Raw genomic sequence first — 16,490 nt, 5'->3', positions numbered from 1 at the left:
ATATTTAGATTATCATTTAGATTCTATACAATGTACCTCTATTTATTTATTTATTTACTTACCTAGTTATTGTAATGAATTAAGAATAAATGATAGTAATAAATTAATGATCATATTAAAAAGATTTTGTTCTATTTGACATACTCTGACTGAAAGACCAATATATGTACATATGTAATTTGGATAACGAATTTTTATTTATTATGTTTCTTTTTATCCCCAGATTCTGGACTGCTGTGGTTTTACCCTCCCTCTGCCTCCTTCGGGGTTTCTCCTGGGTCTGGTGGCTTCCCGACAGGGTAGGGGGATGTGTTTCTGTCACATCTCCCCTCCCTAGTAGCACCCGCAGTTTTTCTAACATCCACTGTGGGGAGCTCTAACACTGCCGGCGGTGTTCCGTGTTCACCGTCATACTGGGGGATGACATGGCGCGCGTGCGCGGTGGGGTCTCCTGCACAGCGTGGGGAGTGACTCGACCGCGCATGTGGCTCGTCTTCAGTCACGCATATTGCGTCAGGGTGACGGAGGAGTTCGGGCACTTCTGCCTTCCGGAACGCCGAGGTGGCCACAAAAGGGCCGCGATTAGCGGCCTGGTGGCGCCTCCTCCTCTGGGGGGGAGTTTGATGGGCTCAAATCATCTGTGGTTCATCACGAAGACAGTAACATGGGTATAATAGGAGGTGTTGCAACTGGGGACCTTTCAGTTAATCCCTGATGAGCTGAACATATGCATCTGTTGATTATCCGGTAAGAATGTATGGCAGTGGATGCTGATCCAGCACTATTTTTGTCATACATATTCTTTTACAATATATTTTTTCAATACTTCTTATGCTTTTTCCCCATTCGGAGCCTCCAGCTATTTATACTTGATCTAAACCCTTGGACCTGATGCCTCTTCTTATAGAGGCCACTGTGTTCTAACAACTTTTATATAGCAACCAGGTATTCAGCAATGCTGTTATTGCACTCACTTGCACATTATTTAGCACATTTGATTTTTCCTAGTGTACATCCATCACACCCTCTGTGTATCACAGTCTTCACTCTAATTCCATTTCTTTTGTATCATAAGGTATTCATACGCTTCACACCCCAGCACACATCTTGCACATTTAATCTATTTTTTTAATAATTAATTACCAATCCATCACTTTTTTATTCATTTCATTTTTTAATCCAGGCTTATCACTATGTATTGTATTCCTTTTTTTACTTCACCATTTATGTATGACATTATGATCCTTCAGCCATTTCACCTCCCATTTCATTAATCTTTTTACTAATTATTTCAAAATATTTCACTCAGCTCTCTAAATAGTTATACCAGTGTATAAATGGGAATTGACCACTATACAGGAACACTTAATTTACTGGAGCACATATGGGAATTGGTCACCATACAAGAATACTTAATAATAAAAATAATACTTTTTGGGAATTTTGCCTTTCTATAGCACATAGAATACATTGTGGTTTGAGTCTTCTACCTTTTTTTCATAAAGAGGCTTGCTCTTTGTCCTCCTTTTTTGCAACTATTTCCCTTATTAACCCAGCTATCATATCTATATAACACAAAATGTATACAACATATTAATTCCTACAATTATGATGACTTCCAGGTGCTAATGGTCCCCACCCTCTTCTCCTTTTGGAGTGCCCAATAATCTGTGACCCCTTGTAAGTCCCACGGCCATGGGTGGCCCCCCTCGGGGTGGAGGTGAGGACGGCTCCCCAGCAGTCTCCGGAATAATCAGTGGGGGGCAAATTGTTTTTTCTTTGTGTGTTTTCTTAACAAGAAGTCTCTGGATAAGCGAGGCCATTTGGTGGAGAGGGTAAATATGATGTGATTACCATTTTATAGATGCAGAAATGATTATGACTGTACACCACATTATATACCATTGAAACCTGTCTCTTGATGTATTTATAGAAATATAAGAACCCCCTGAGGAAGACTGTAAATATTTAGGTCAAAATGCATTGGGGCTTTTTCCTGAGCATCGGACAGTATAACCACAATTTAATTATTGTAGGTTGATATAATTGAAAAAAATGTATTTTTATTTTTCTCTAACCTATATGGTATTGTCAACATTTTGTTGCCCTTTTCCAATCTATTAGTGTCGCAGTGTATATATCAGACATGGGCATCCGCAGAACTTTTTTCAGGGGGGGGGGGGCATAATTTTATGGACACCCATGCTCTCAATGTTTACTATTTGCCACATATGTGGAAACAGAACCAGTGAGAGATGGAGGTAGGAGTGGAACTAAGGAGAAAGTAAGGAGTTCAGTAATGGAGGCAGCTACAAGAAAGTGGAGAAAACAGAAGTATAGAGAGAGAAGGTAGTACAGATAGAAGGCAGCAGAAGAGGCAGATCAAGAAAGTGAAAGACAGAGGCAGAAGTAGTAAGAAGGGATGGGAGCAGAAGGAGTAGAGAGAAAGAGGGAAGGCATAAAAGATTGAGAGGAAGGCAGTAGTACTGAGAGAGATAGAGGTAGAGGAAAGCGTATTACTTATCACTCCATGCCATGCCTGCAGAAGTGACACCTCCCCCACCTACACCTGCATGCTCCAAATCAATCATCCTTCCTCTCACCACCTACTGAGTCCTGGCTGCTACTAACTGCTGTTACCTGTGGTTCCTCGCTGTTCTTGTTGCCTAGGCACAGGTAGCATTAGCATATCACTGGGAGGCTCGCAGTTCAGTGGGCGGTGGCAGTGTCGGCCCAGATCTACATAGTGGCAGACTGTCAGCATATCACTCGGTGGCTCGCACTTGAGTGGACGGATCCATCTCTGCAACACGATGAGACACACCTACACTACACAGGCAGCCAATCACTGAAGAGGAGGGCAGAAAGGCTGAGCTGTGGAGCTGAGAACCCTGGACAGTTTTAGTGTCAGGACAGAGCAGAGAGCTCAGAGCAGCCAGCAGAGAAACAGACATATGAAAAAAAGTCCGCTGCGGCCGCAATCATTTCAACACAATACATAGTCTGCAAGTCTATAGTCTTGCCCCTATTTGCGGATGCCCATTATACCAGAGCTCATGTTTTAATCTCTGCATTAGTATTGTCCAATTGTCTTTTGATAAAAAAATTACTTATATTTTTTACAAATCCCTTTTTGACTCATAATTGCTGCTAAAAAACCCCACAGGGAATTTTTCCTTTTTTCACAATATCAGCCTTAACATTTCCCCAACAGCACTAATTGCAGCCTCTTACTAAGCCAAAACCCACAAAATGACAGCTGTTTAGCTCTCAACATGCTGACAGTAATCAGGCATAACCAGCCTTCCAAACAGCATATTCCAGAAACAGGTTGTTCATTGGCTCTCTGGCCTTCCACAGTACATCAACATTGATTAACTTCTTGCACCTCTGGGACTCAGAACAGTTTTACACCACAGAGATGCAGCCTAAAAACATGTGGCTGCAAAGTGGCTAATGGGTTAGCACTTCTGCCTACCAGCCCTGAGTTTCTGAGTTGGAATCTCAATCCTGCTACCTAGCTAGAGGTTTGTGTGTTGTGTTGTTAAAGTTTCTCTTTCACCAGTGCTAACATTTTTGATGAGTTTCACATAATGGAACCCCAAGAAATCACATTATAAATCAAGCAAGTGTGGGTTTGCACCAAATCTAGAACTGGGGTGTTTTGGCCCAGATATGGATGTCTAAGTCTGATGTGATGCTGCACATATTTTAATTTTGTATGCTTATGATTTCCTGTTTTGGACCCTCCACATGCCCAATCAACGTACAAGGTTGATTTGGAGATTTTTGGAATCACTGATCATGGGCAGAGCCTTGGACATGTATTATTTTGAGCTTTACCCTGCACAGATATATCTGCTGAGGCATTTTTTCATTTGTAAAGAGTGTGTATTCCTAATTTACAGGTGTAAGCACTCAAGAGACAGAAACAATTACAGTGGTGGGTTTGTCCTTTACTGGGTGGGTGAGCAATCTTAGCTAGGTTATTTAACCACTTCAGCCCCAAAAGAATTTACCCCCTTCCTGACCAGAGCACTTTTTGCGATTCGGCACTGCATCGCTTTAACTGACGATTGCCCGATCGTGCGACGTGGCTCCCAAACAAAATTGACGTCCTTTTTTTCCCACAAATAGAGCTTTCTTTTGGTGGTATTTGATCACCTCTGCGGTTTTTATTTTTTGCGCTATAAACAAAAAAATAGCAACAATTTTGAAAAGAAACGCATTTTTTTTACTTTTTGCTATAATAAATATCCCCCAAAAATATATAAAAAACATTTTTTTTCCTCAGTTTAGGCCGATACGTATTCTTCTACATATTTTTGGTAAAAAAAATCGCAATAAGCGTTTATTGATTGGTTTGCGCAAAAGTTATAGCGTCTACAAAATAGGGGATAGTTTTATGGCATTTTTATTGATAATTTTTTTTTTTTACTAGTAATGGCGGCGTTCAGTGATTTTTATCATGACTGTGACATTGTGGTTTACACATTTTTGGGACCATTGGCATTAATACAGCGATCAATGCTATAAAATTGCATTGATTACTGTAAAAATGTCACTGGCAGTGTAGGTGTTAACCACTAGGTGGCACTGTAGGGGTTAAGTGTGTCCTAGGAAGTGATTCTAACTGTGGGGGGGGCTGTGTGTGACACATCACCGCTCCCGATTACAGGGAGCGTGATCAGTGTCAGTGTCATTAGGCAGAACTGGCTTGTTTACATTAGCATCTCCCCATTCTTCCTCACCATTTGACAATCGCGAGTATGCCCGCGGACATCGAGTCCGCAGGACCCGCAATCACACCTCTTAAAGGGCAACATACAGGTACGTTAATCTGCCTGTACATGCCCTTCTGCCGCAGTATATCTGTGTGAGGCGGTCGGGAAGCGGTTAAAGGCCTGCATTTGTGGCGGGTGTTTGGCCTAAGAACAGGCCTGAATTTTTCTTTGCAAGTGCCTAAGAACAGGCTTGATATTTTCCTGCAAAAATGGCTTCTCGGCCTCCTGACTCAAGAGCGGGTGTCATGTACGCCTAGGCTTTGGGTTGGGGGGTGTTCTAGGGGCCCCTCTTATAGGGGGACCCCTGGAAAAACGAGAGGCCAAATAAAGGTGGAACCAATAAAGGACATTGCCATGTTGCGGGGTTCGATGTGTTTGTGAAATTTTATGAGAATACAGGTAAAGCCTGAATATCGTGGTGAAGTGGTACAGGTCAGTGATATATTCGCTCTCCAGGATTTTGTGGCCAGTGGTCAATATGATGTTTCTTTTCATTCTGAGGATACCTGTAAAGTTGCATATAAAAATTCAGGTGAAGAAGGATCTGGAAGGGAATATGCTAACTAAGAAGATGGATATCGGTTTATTGTTTGTTCCTGGATTGTAGATCATGATTGTACATTATGTGAAAGATATATTTGCATGATTATAAAAATGTGCTGTGTATTATTGTTAATTAGTTTGGTGGTCATTTGATGTGGAGGAGGCAGTCACTAACTAATGACAGTATATGTGTGCTGTTGTCCATTTACTGAAACTATGAAAAAAAAAAGATTATAATGGGTTACAAATAGATATGGTTTTTGGGGGTGCATAATTCCTGACCTTCTCACCACTAAGGCTGTTTCATGATTGCTTCTAAATCTCCCATTTAAAACTTGCAACTGCTATGTAATGGTTCAGATGCAACGGAAGGATCCTGCTACTTCATTCCTGCTGTGTGTGTCAATGTAGTTTGTGCGTTGCCTTTTTGGCTTTTGTATTAATTTTGTCTGTTTTTGCTTATGATAATTCTACCATGTAACTTTTTGGGGTTTGGGTCAAGGACTTCTGATCACAAAAAAGGTTAGTCATGGTTGTTGTAAGCTTGATTTGCATCCCTGCTTTTCTAATGTGATTTGTTTAATGTGTCTGATTTATAGTGTCATACCCTTTCTTTCTTTTGAGCAGGGCCCTTCTAACTAAATTATCAAATGCTGGAGCGTCATTTCTATGCCTTTTTTTGGCCCAAATACATTAATGTACCAAATGTTTATACTAATGTTGAAATAAAAAGTTGATTGTTCTTTGCTTTAATTCTGACTTTTGCAGACTCTAAATACATATTTTATAAGTGCAAACACTTTATACCCCGTCAAATCTGTATTAAATCTAGTTGCATACAAAAGCATTTGGTTGTGCATGTCCTTGAGTAGAAATTTAAAAAAAGCTCCAAAGCTGAAATTCAGGGCGCTACTAGATATTTTGTGGACTAGGTAAGCCATGAAATATGTCAACTCTGTAAATTCTCTCTAAACACCAAATTAAGAAAAAATACCCCAAAAACTATTGTTTGCAAAAAAACATTTGATGTGGGGTTCCCCCAAAATTCGTACGAGCATGAAGCCTGGCAGGTCAAGAAAGGGAGGGGGCAAGCGAGCGCCCCCCCTCCTGAACCATACCAGGCCAGATGCCCTCAACATGGGGGGTGCACCTTGTCCCCATGTTGATGGGGACAAGGCCTCTTCCCGACAACCCTGGCCATTGGTTGTCAGGATCTGCGGGCAGGGGGCTTATCCTGTCCTACGGGTGTGCACAATTTTAAAGCATGACTTGTTAGGTATCTATTTACTTGGCATAACATCATCTGTTGTTGGCGTACTTGGCGTAACATCATCTTTCACATAAAAAAGGGTTATCTTTAGTGTTGGGGTCTCTGTGACCTCAGGTCGCTGGGCTACGACCCTCAAAGCTCTACCTCACCTGCCTCCACTGACTACACGTCCCTGCCTGAGTCCTGTCAGCAATTCAGCAATGTTCCAGCTGCAAACCTTCTCCATTCAATCCCTGGTCTCCCCAGAAGCTCTTGCTGCTGTCAGTCAATTTTCAAGGGTCAGTGGAGGGAGCGGGGGTAGGTGAGGGTAGCAGGACATGGCCTGAGCTGCACTGTGTGTGTGTCTATGGATGCACACAGGAGTGTGCCAGTTCAGGTTCCCTCAAAGCACACAGCTTGCTTTGGAAGCACCGGCAGGAAGAAGAAGTGACAGTGCTGGTGGTAGACCCTAGAAAAGGAGGTAAAAAAACGCTTTGTGGCAAGTATAACCTTTTTTTTTTTACAACAAAAAAAATACATAGGCTTTAATATCACTTTAACCTCTCATAAACCTGCATATTTTTTTTAGTTCTGCAATTCCTGGAGTTCTTTGAAATGTATTTCGCTGAAGTATAGAAGCAAGACGTATATAAATCATAGCTGAATAGATAAAGTTACAGTATTCCTGGAACCACAAAGGGCACTTTATAGTAGAGTTAAGCCTGGGAAGGATACAAGTGAATGGAAAATGCTACATATACCAGCTTATCTGAAAAGAACACTTTACTAGAACAGAATCACATGTAATTGACTTTTTTCTCTGTACAGTTGTTTTAAAATGGGCAGGGTCAAGTGCAAGGAATGGTGGAATCAGCACCACAGACGTGGACAGCTCCGCTGAGAATAGTCACTCTATTTGCTTTGGCAGAGAGGACTGAGCACACGTTGTTTTATCGCTTTATATACACATCAGCAGCATAGGGCTGGGCGTTTACTCTGCACATCATAAGGAGCTCTCCTCTGACAGATAATTCACACTACTGGATTTTTTCTCCAGGAGACAAGCGAATCACTGCCTATCTCTGGGAAGTTTTATATACCGGAGTCTGGGAAGGAAGCTGATCAGTATTCTTGTTTGCTGTTGTAGGGAGCAACATCTGTGAGCCTGCAAGTGTCACCATTGAGACCCACCAGCTATTCTTCAGAACTCTGCTCATCACTGTTGCTCTTATTCGTACACTCTGTGCAACATCAGTCACATAATCTGCTCCAAACTCTGTAAGTAGATCAACAGGTGTCTGTTCTGTCCTGCTTTATACCATGGAAAGAGAGAGAATGATACTAGAAGGCAAAGGATACTTGCACTTGTCATTTGATTTTCTGCTAATTTACTCTGAGAAGATATAGGGTACATTAACCTAATACATTTGATTTTAAATTGCATTGCTTTTAGATTTCATATCCAAACATCTATTTCATAACAAACCTTTTTTCCTGACTAAACATATTGTGACTCAAAGAAATGTATGTATTGTGTGCATTTGCATAATCACAGGTCCTCTAAATTATTTAATCACAGTTTGAAAAATAAAATAAGTAATGTACACATACAAATCTTGCCATTCACTAAATATACTGAAATCATTCTTTATCTATCATCTACATATTTATTTATTACAGATATTTATATAGCACTGTCAATTTATGCACAGCACTTTACATACAGTATATTGTACCTTCATATCAGTCTCTGCCCTCAAGAAGTTTACAGTGTAAGGTCCCTATCTCACATATGCATGTAGACATACTAGGGCCAATTTAGATAGGAGCCAATTACCTATCAGCATGTGTTTGGAGTGTGGGAAACCAGTGTATCAGGAGGAAACCCACACAATCAAAGGGAGAACATGCAAACTTCATACAGGTAGTGGACTGCAACTGATGACTATCTATCTATCTATCTATCTATCTATCTATCTATCTATCAGTGGTGGCCTGTCCATACGGGGCGCAGGGGTGCTGTCCCCCTAATCCATGTGCCCGGCCCCTAATTGACATGCAGGCACCGGACGCACGGATTCCAATAGGAGTTTTTTTTTAAAAAGCACATGTTTGGAGCCAGAGGCTCTTGTCCAGTTGTGTGACAAGAGCGAATTAATATTCACTATTGTCTTCCTGTTCTCGTCCCGGGCAATCCCAACTCAGGAAGTGGGTCCTGAGACCCGACTGGCCGAGAGGAGACCCAATCCTATTGGCCGCTGAGGAGGGAGTAGACGCAGGGGGAGTCACGCCGTTGTGAAGCTGAGGAAGGAGGAGATGCCTGCTGCCCAGAGGAGGCCCACGACCTAGATGGGTTAAGTGTGGGGACCGATCAACTGCTGGGGGAAGGGGGATTTGGACAGATTACCCCCCCCCCAAAAAAAAATGTACTACCAGCTGCCACTATGAGTGCAAATTTGTATAATCTGTTGCACCTTAAAAGGGTTAGTTCACCTTTACTGACTTATGCCAGAACATCCCCAAACATTACAGTGATAGTACATAATGATGCAGTGATTTGTTTTATAAAAGAATGATTACTCTTTCAGCTGCTCATTTCATTATCCTCTCCTCTTCATTGTGCCGATGGCAGGAAGTACCAAACATTGGATGCGCAGCCTCAGAAAATCACAAACAAGCTCTTCATTCCCAACCCAGACATGTGCAGTCTGCTCTCTCTCATGGCATTCCAGGAGAGTGAAAGAGAACAGACTGCAGCTGAAAAAGTAACAGTTCTTTTACAAAACAGGACACTCTATGTTAATGTACTGAGGATGCTGTGTTGCCTGGAGATGTTTCTTGCAAAAGTCAGTGAAGGTGAACTAATCCTTTAATAATTGCTACAACACAGCATGTATTCAAACCAAACAGTGGTTACAGATTATGTATTTACTGCAAGGCAGATTTTAAAAAATATGTTAACAATCTTTTATTCACAAATTAAAACATACCTAAAACTTACTCACCTGTTACCAAAACCATACAGACATTTCCTATATTTCCTATTTTGCATTTCCTATTTGCTTCATATTTGGATATGTATTGTTCAATTATACTGGACCCTTTATATAGTATAAATACTGTGATTCAATTTTGGGGTGAAAGGAAGAAATCCATAATGCTGCACTTCCACAGAATCCTGTAGTGATGGTGGTGAGAGTGGTAACCTCAGTCTGGGCTTCCGCCATGCCACGCCTCCAACGCGTTTTGCTCTGCCCTCCCCAGAGCTTAGTCATGAGGATGGAGATCCCATGCATGTGGGGAGTATATAAGCCACATCGGTAGTCACTTGGAGTGTGTACAGAGCTGGCAGGTGTGTATAATTAATCGGTCTAGCTGTTGGAAGAAGAATAATAAGGTGAAGTGGGAAAAGATAAAACCGGAGAGGAGAGTGAAGACAGATATAGTAAATGGAAACTAAAAAATGATAAAAAATTAAATATAAAAAATAAAATTGGAAATAAAGAATAAAAAAATAGAGAATAATGGAACTATATGTGTGAAAGTGAGTGAATAGTGTGGTGAATAAATGAAGAATAAAAATGTGAAAAATCTGTAAGAAATGAAAAATGATGAATAGTGAAGAGTGAAGGAGATGATGAAAAAAAATATATATATAAAACAATAAAGAATAAAGGATATACATGAAAAATACATGTAATGATAATGGTAAAAAATCCAAACATAAAAAAAAAGAATTGAATGAAAACATATAAGGTGTGAAGTAATGTGTATATGTGAAATGAAAAAGGTGAATAACAGAAAAGGGGAAAATGATGATATTGATTATGGAATATGTGTGGGTGGAGAGTGAGAGTGTTTAATGGGTTCAATAGGGAGTATAATCAGAATGTATAATGCGCTAATATTAACCTCTCAATATAACACGGTGTAACCTCCTAATGGTTAATCAGTGAATCATGTGCAAAATAAGCAAATGGAGCCTATTATAAATAACATAACATCCTTCACCATAACAAAATCCTATAATTAAATATCAATGTGACGATAAATTAATGAACACAATAAAAAAAAAAAAAAAAAAAAGGATGAGATATATTAATGTGATGAACCACAGTACACAAATATCTCAATAGGACAGCATACTGCTGTGAAGAAATGTAACGTCTTTGGTGATTGATGAAAATATTTTAAGATATTAGAATTTGTTTTGGAGGGGCATGCATACTATAAATGCTAAGCAAGGTCGTCACATGGTCACCCTTGAAAAAGTCACGTGTCTAGTGATGAAACCGGTCGGGAGGAGCCAGTGACGAGCAGTGCTGTGTGTGCACTGTTGGCATGTGAGGAGATCTGCAGATGATTCACTGATTAACCATTAGGTGGTTACACCGTGTTATATTGGCAGGTTAATATTAGCGCATTATACATTCTGAATATAACAACACTTTTTTGTGTGATATCAGTTCACATACATAATAATTGCAGCTATATTATTTGGTCATCTTCTAGTATTTGCCACTTATTTATTTACTAGTTCATATCAGCGCTTCAGTACACTTTTTACAATAGGGAGTATAAGCCACCAGGCTTTTTTTTGCTAGTAAAGATCTTTTTCATACAATTTTTTCGTTTACATTGTTACACATTTTTTCACAATTAAGGGCTGTTTTCACTTCACTGTTTTTATTTTATTTATTATTTATTTTCTATATTTCTTACTCAATACATCTTTTCACATACACACACATTTAAACTCACTCTCCACCCACATATAATCCATAATCAATATCATAATTTTTCCCTTTTCCGTTTTTCACCTTTTTCATTTCACATACACACATTACTTCACAACTTATCATTCATTCATTTCTTATTTTTTATTCTTGGATTTTTTACCATTATCATTACATTTATTTTTCATTTATATCCTTTTATTCTTTTTTTTTTATATATTTTTTTTTTTACTTTTTTTTTTTTTTATTTAACTCATTTACTCTTCTCTATTCATCATTTTTAATTTCTTACATATTTTTCACATTTTTTATTCTTCATTCATTTTTTTCATCTTCTACCATTCATTCACCACACTAGTCACTCACTTCCACAAATATAGTTCCATTATTCCATATTTTTTATTTCTAATTTTATTGTTTATTATTTTCCATTTTCCATTTCTCTCCAGATTCCACCCTATCCCTCACGGTTTTTATCCTTTTCCCACTTCACCTTATTATTCCTCTTCCAATAGCTAAAACGATTAATTATACACACCTGCCACCAGCCCTTTACACACTCCGAGTGACTACCAATGATGCTTATATACCCCCCACATGCATAGAATTTCCATCCTCATGACTAAGCTTCGGGGGGCGGAGCAAAATGTGTTGGGGGCATGGCCTGGCGGGAGCCCAGGTTGAGGTTGCCACACTCTCCATCATCACTACAGGATTCTGTGGATGTGCGGCATTAGGAATTTGTTCCTCCTTTACCCCCAGTGATCACAGGATCCATCCCCCGCCTGTATTCCTGCAACGGATACAGAGTTACTCCTGTTACTACCCATGCTGATTGAGCCTGAACAGCACACTAATGTATCGTGATTTAAGCTGGGGATTCAGGAATGCCAATTTATTTTTCCAGCATAAAGTTTAATTTATATGGCTCCAATATGAGGCTGAAGTGTTGACAAAGCTTCACCACGATCCCATGTTAAGAGACTATTTATGCTGTGCTGTAGGCAGAGTCCACTCACCAGACAATGAGGTCCACTCCTGGGTTTTTTTCAGCTTCTCCTCATAAGCAGTATTAAACCCAAAACCAAAAATATAATACATTGCAGCTTTCCAATCTTTAGATGTGGTGGCTGCATTCGCTTTCCTTTTTTTTTGGCTTTTTTTCCTCAGTTTTTACCTGGTGATCTGGCCAGTAACACACCTCCTGTAGTAGAGAGCTCCCACTCTGGATGAAGAAGCACAGGGGCACCTTTGAACAACAGCATAGTTAATCTGGGAGGGGGGGTATTGGATGTATTAGCATATTTAAATACACTAACAAACAGAAGCCAAACTCCTGCTTACACTGCAGTTACAGCAACCTTTTTTCTTTTTGTCTTGGGATAAAGGTTTTACATGAACAAATAAAATCTGATCATTGTAAGCATCCCTGACAGTGGTACTCTGTTACATTGGCAGGAGAGTTTGTTCTGTTGAAAAACAATAGACTTAGGGTCCATTCACACATAAATAGACAACTACCGCACAGTAAACTGCAATAGTTTACTGTTCAGCTTTTGTCCGTTCTGGCTGCTGTGAGTCAGTGGTAGGGCTTCAGAGCATCACACAACTCCCTTTATTTTATTTTCTTTTGAAGTGACACTTCATTCATGTCATTGTACAGAAGAGCAGTGTGTTGTGCTGCTATACAGAGACGTGCAATCCTGTCCAGTGTCCTGCGCTAACATGCAGCACGTCTGCTTTTTAATGCAGCTCACTGCAGTGCAGCTCGGGACTGCATTTCAGTGTGATTGAGGCACTTAGAAAACAATTGTTTTCTGTGACTCCCAGCAACGCTGGTCACCACACTATGTGTGCACTAGCCCTTACTGGCTGGATCACTGGATAAAAATAAAGGAGAAAAAACAAAAAAGAAAAGAGCAGCCATCACATCTAGGAGTTGGTAAACTGTAATATAATAAATGTTTGCTTTTGAGTGTGATACCACTTGCAGTAAATGGTGGATTTAAATGTCATGTCACAAAGGCTATGCAATGAGCACTGGACAAAGCGATCAAGCTGCTGTTGTTATACTGCAAGCACTGGGCATCTAGATAACTTTGTAAAAGTTCTGGATGTGTCATTCTGGGGGACATGGTTGTAGCTCAGACACAATAAAAATGTTTCGCTAGTACTACCAGCTTTCTCAGGAGTTCCTTTTAAAACCTTGTAAAAGCCAGGAATGCCAGTGAACCACTGAGATTGCCTCTTAGCCATGACCATGGACCCCATTCACTATACAGTTATCGCAGCTTGAATCCTATCTGTTATGCTGCTAATACTGAACCAGTCTTACCTAACATTCAGGGTCGTTGCTACCACTAGGCGGACTAGGCAACCGCCTAGGGCGCACTGCCACCTAGGGCGCCTGGCTGCTGGTTAATCTACTCCCGCACTGTCCAAAGAGCTTGCAAGTTGTATCCACCACCAGGCAGCCGCTCTGACATGTGTGCAGCACTGGCCCCTGTGCGGCTCTCCGCTCTCCGATCTGAAATCATGTGTCCAGCAACCACCCAGCCTCCCTCCAAGCAGGGAGCTCTCCACTCTGATGTGTGTCCAGCAATCCCCCCTCTCCACTCTGAGATCATGATGACACATCAGCTACACACTTCTCCCGAGTCCCGTCCCTCCTGTGCGCTCCATCTGTGAAGGGGAGGTGGGTGGGAAGATTAAAATCAAGCAGCGAACAGCCACACTGAAAAACTGCTGAATTAACCAGTGAGCCCCTGGGGACCATTCCAAGTGAGTGAGCTCTTTCACTGACCAGAACCTGATCCCTTCTCTCTCTCCCTGATCCCCCCTCTCTCTCTCTGACCCCCCCTCTCTCTCTCTCCCTGACCCCCCTCTCTCTCTCTCTGACCCCTTCTCTCTCTCGTCTCTCTCTCTCTCTCGCTCTCTGACCCCCTCTCTCTCTCTCTGACCCCCTCTCTCTCTGTCTCTCTCTGACCCCTCTCTCTCTCCCTGACTCCCCCTCTCTCTCTCTCCCTAACCCCCATCTATCCCTGACCCCCCTCTCTCTCTCCCTGACCCCCCACTCTCTCTCTCTCTGACCCTCCCTCTCTCTCTCCCTGACCCCCTCTCTCTCTCTCTCTCTCTCCCTGACCCCTCTCTCTCTCTCTGACCCCTCTCTCTCGCTCTCTCTCTCTGACCCCCCTCTCTTTCTCCCTGACCCCCTCCCTCTCTCTCTCCCTAACCCCCTCTCTCTCTCTCCCTGACCCCTCTCTCTCTCTCTGACCCCTCTCTCTCGCTCTCTCTCTCTGACCCCCCTCTCTTTCTCCCTGACCCCCTCCCTCTCTCTCCTTGACCCCCTCTCTCTCTTTCTCTCTCTCTCTCCCTGACCCCCCCTCTCTCTCCCTGACCCCCCTCTCTCTCTCCCGCTGACCCCTCTCTCTCTCTCCCTGACCCCCCTCTCTCTCTCTCTCTCTCCCTGACCCCCCTCTCTCTCTCCCTGCCCTCCTTTCTCTCTCCCTGACCCCTTCCTCTCCCTGACCCCCCTCTCTCTCCCTCTGACCTCTCTCTCTCCCTGACCCCCCTTTCTCTCTCCCTGACCCCCTCTCTCTCTTCCTGATCTCTCTCTCTCTCTCTCCCCCCCTGACCTCTCTCTCCCTCTCTCCCTGACCCCCCCTTTGCCTCTCTCCCTGACCCCCCCTCTCTCTCTCTCTCTCTCTCTCTCTCTCCCTGACCTCTCTCTCCCTCTCTCTCTCCCTGACCCCCCCTTTCTCTCCCTGACCCTCTCTCTCTCTCTCTCTCCATCTCTCAGGCCTCTCTCTCTCTCTCTCTTTCTCTCTCTCTCCCTGACCTCTCTCTTTCTCTCTCTCTCTCTCCCTGACCTCTCTCTCCCTGATCTCTCTCTCTCTCCCTAACCTCTCTCTCCCTGATCTCTCTCTCTCTCCCTAACCTCTCTCTCCCTGATCTCTCTCTCTCTCCCTGACCTCTCTCTCTCCCTGACCCCCTCTCTCTCTCTCTCTCTCTCTCTCTCTCTCTCTCTCTCTCTCTCTCTCTCTCTCCCCCTGACCTCTCTCTCTCTCCCTGACCCCCCTCTCTCTCTCCCTGATCCCCCTCTCTCTCTCTGATCTCTCTCTCTCTCTCTCTCTCCCTCTCTCTCCCTGACCCCCTCGCTCTCTGTTTTTATCTCTCTGCCCCCCCCCCCCCCCCCTCTCTCTCCTTGCCAGCACTGGAAGTAGCTTTACTCCAGTCTGTTTATCTCCTGTTTTAAATCCTTTCTTCTCATCATCATACATTGATGTATAACAGAATTATTTGATTAACTTTATTCACAAAGTGGTATTAAAGCAAAGCAAAATATTTTACTGCAGCTTACCAATTCTTAGATGAGTGGCTGCATTAGTTTTATTTTTTGTTTTTAGGTTTTCTCTTTTATATTCACTGGGTGATCCCGCTCGTAAGTCTGTTGTTTTTCAAAAGAACAAGCTGTCTTGCAGATGTAGCAGTTAGAGGGTTGAATCAAACAATTTAACACTGGAAAAGGGAGTGGAGTCAGGGGCGGAGCCAGAGGGGGCGGCAAAATGAGGTTTCACCTAGGGTGTCAAAAATCCTTGCACTGGCCTTGCTAACATTAATGGAAGGAGGAGTGATTTGCAGGTGGAGATGGCAGAGCAGGGGCATATAATGAAATCAGTGGGCCCATGTGCACATGTGGGCGTGGCTTAAACGGGTGTGGTTTAATAGTCTGAGATAACTTACATGCAGAATGTCGTAATGTTAAATAGGGAATGTACAATGCGGAGTGTACAGCAGTGGGTAGTATGTGCAGGAGAGGGGTGTGGAGTGAATGGCGGTGGGTAGTATGTGCAGAAGAGCAGTGTGCAGTATATGGCAGTGGTTAGTATGTGCAAGAGAGGAGAGTGCAGTGTATGGAGGTGGGTAGTATGTGTGGGTGAGGAGTGCATGAAGGTGGATAGTATGTGCAGGAGAGGAGTGAAGAGTGTATGGAGGTGGGTAGTATGTGTAGGAGAGGAGTATGTGGAGCAGGGGTGTATCATGAAATCTGTGGGCCCGTGTGCAAGATAAAAAGTGGGCCCTAGGCATTGCTATAAAAAAAAGTGACATGGCTTAAATTGTGCTAAATATTGAGCATGGTTTGAAGGGGTGTGGTTTAATAGTCTGAGATAACTTACA

At 42.4% G+C, this 16,490-nt stretch overlaps 1 protein-coding gene across 1 annotated transcript in view; it reads left to right on the top strand.

The window, feature by feature from the left end:
- The first annotated feature begins 462 nt into the window (after nucleotides 1–462).
- LOC141117397 (prolactin-releasing peptide receptor-like) overlaps nucleotides 463–16,490 on the top strand; it is a 534,208-nt gene continuing 518,180 nt past the window's right edge. The window contains exon 1 of the mRNA XM_073610247.1: nucleotides 463–747. The gene's annotated coding sequence lies outside the window, so the exon portion shown is untranslated. The remainder of the gene's footprint in view (nucleotides 748–16,490) is intronic.

The sequence above is a fragment of the Aquarana catesbeiana genome, linkage group LG13, assembly GCF_042186555.1.
Source record: "Aquarana catesbeiana isolate 2022-GZ linkage group LG13, ASM4218655v1, whole genome shotgun sequence".
Taxonomy (NCBI): Eukaryota; Metazoa; Chordata; class Amphibia; order Anura; family Ranidae; genus Aquarana; species Aquarana catesbeiana.
Note: the sequence above shows the minus strand (reverse complement) of the source record. Positions and strands in the feature narration are given on the sequence as shown.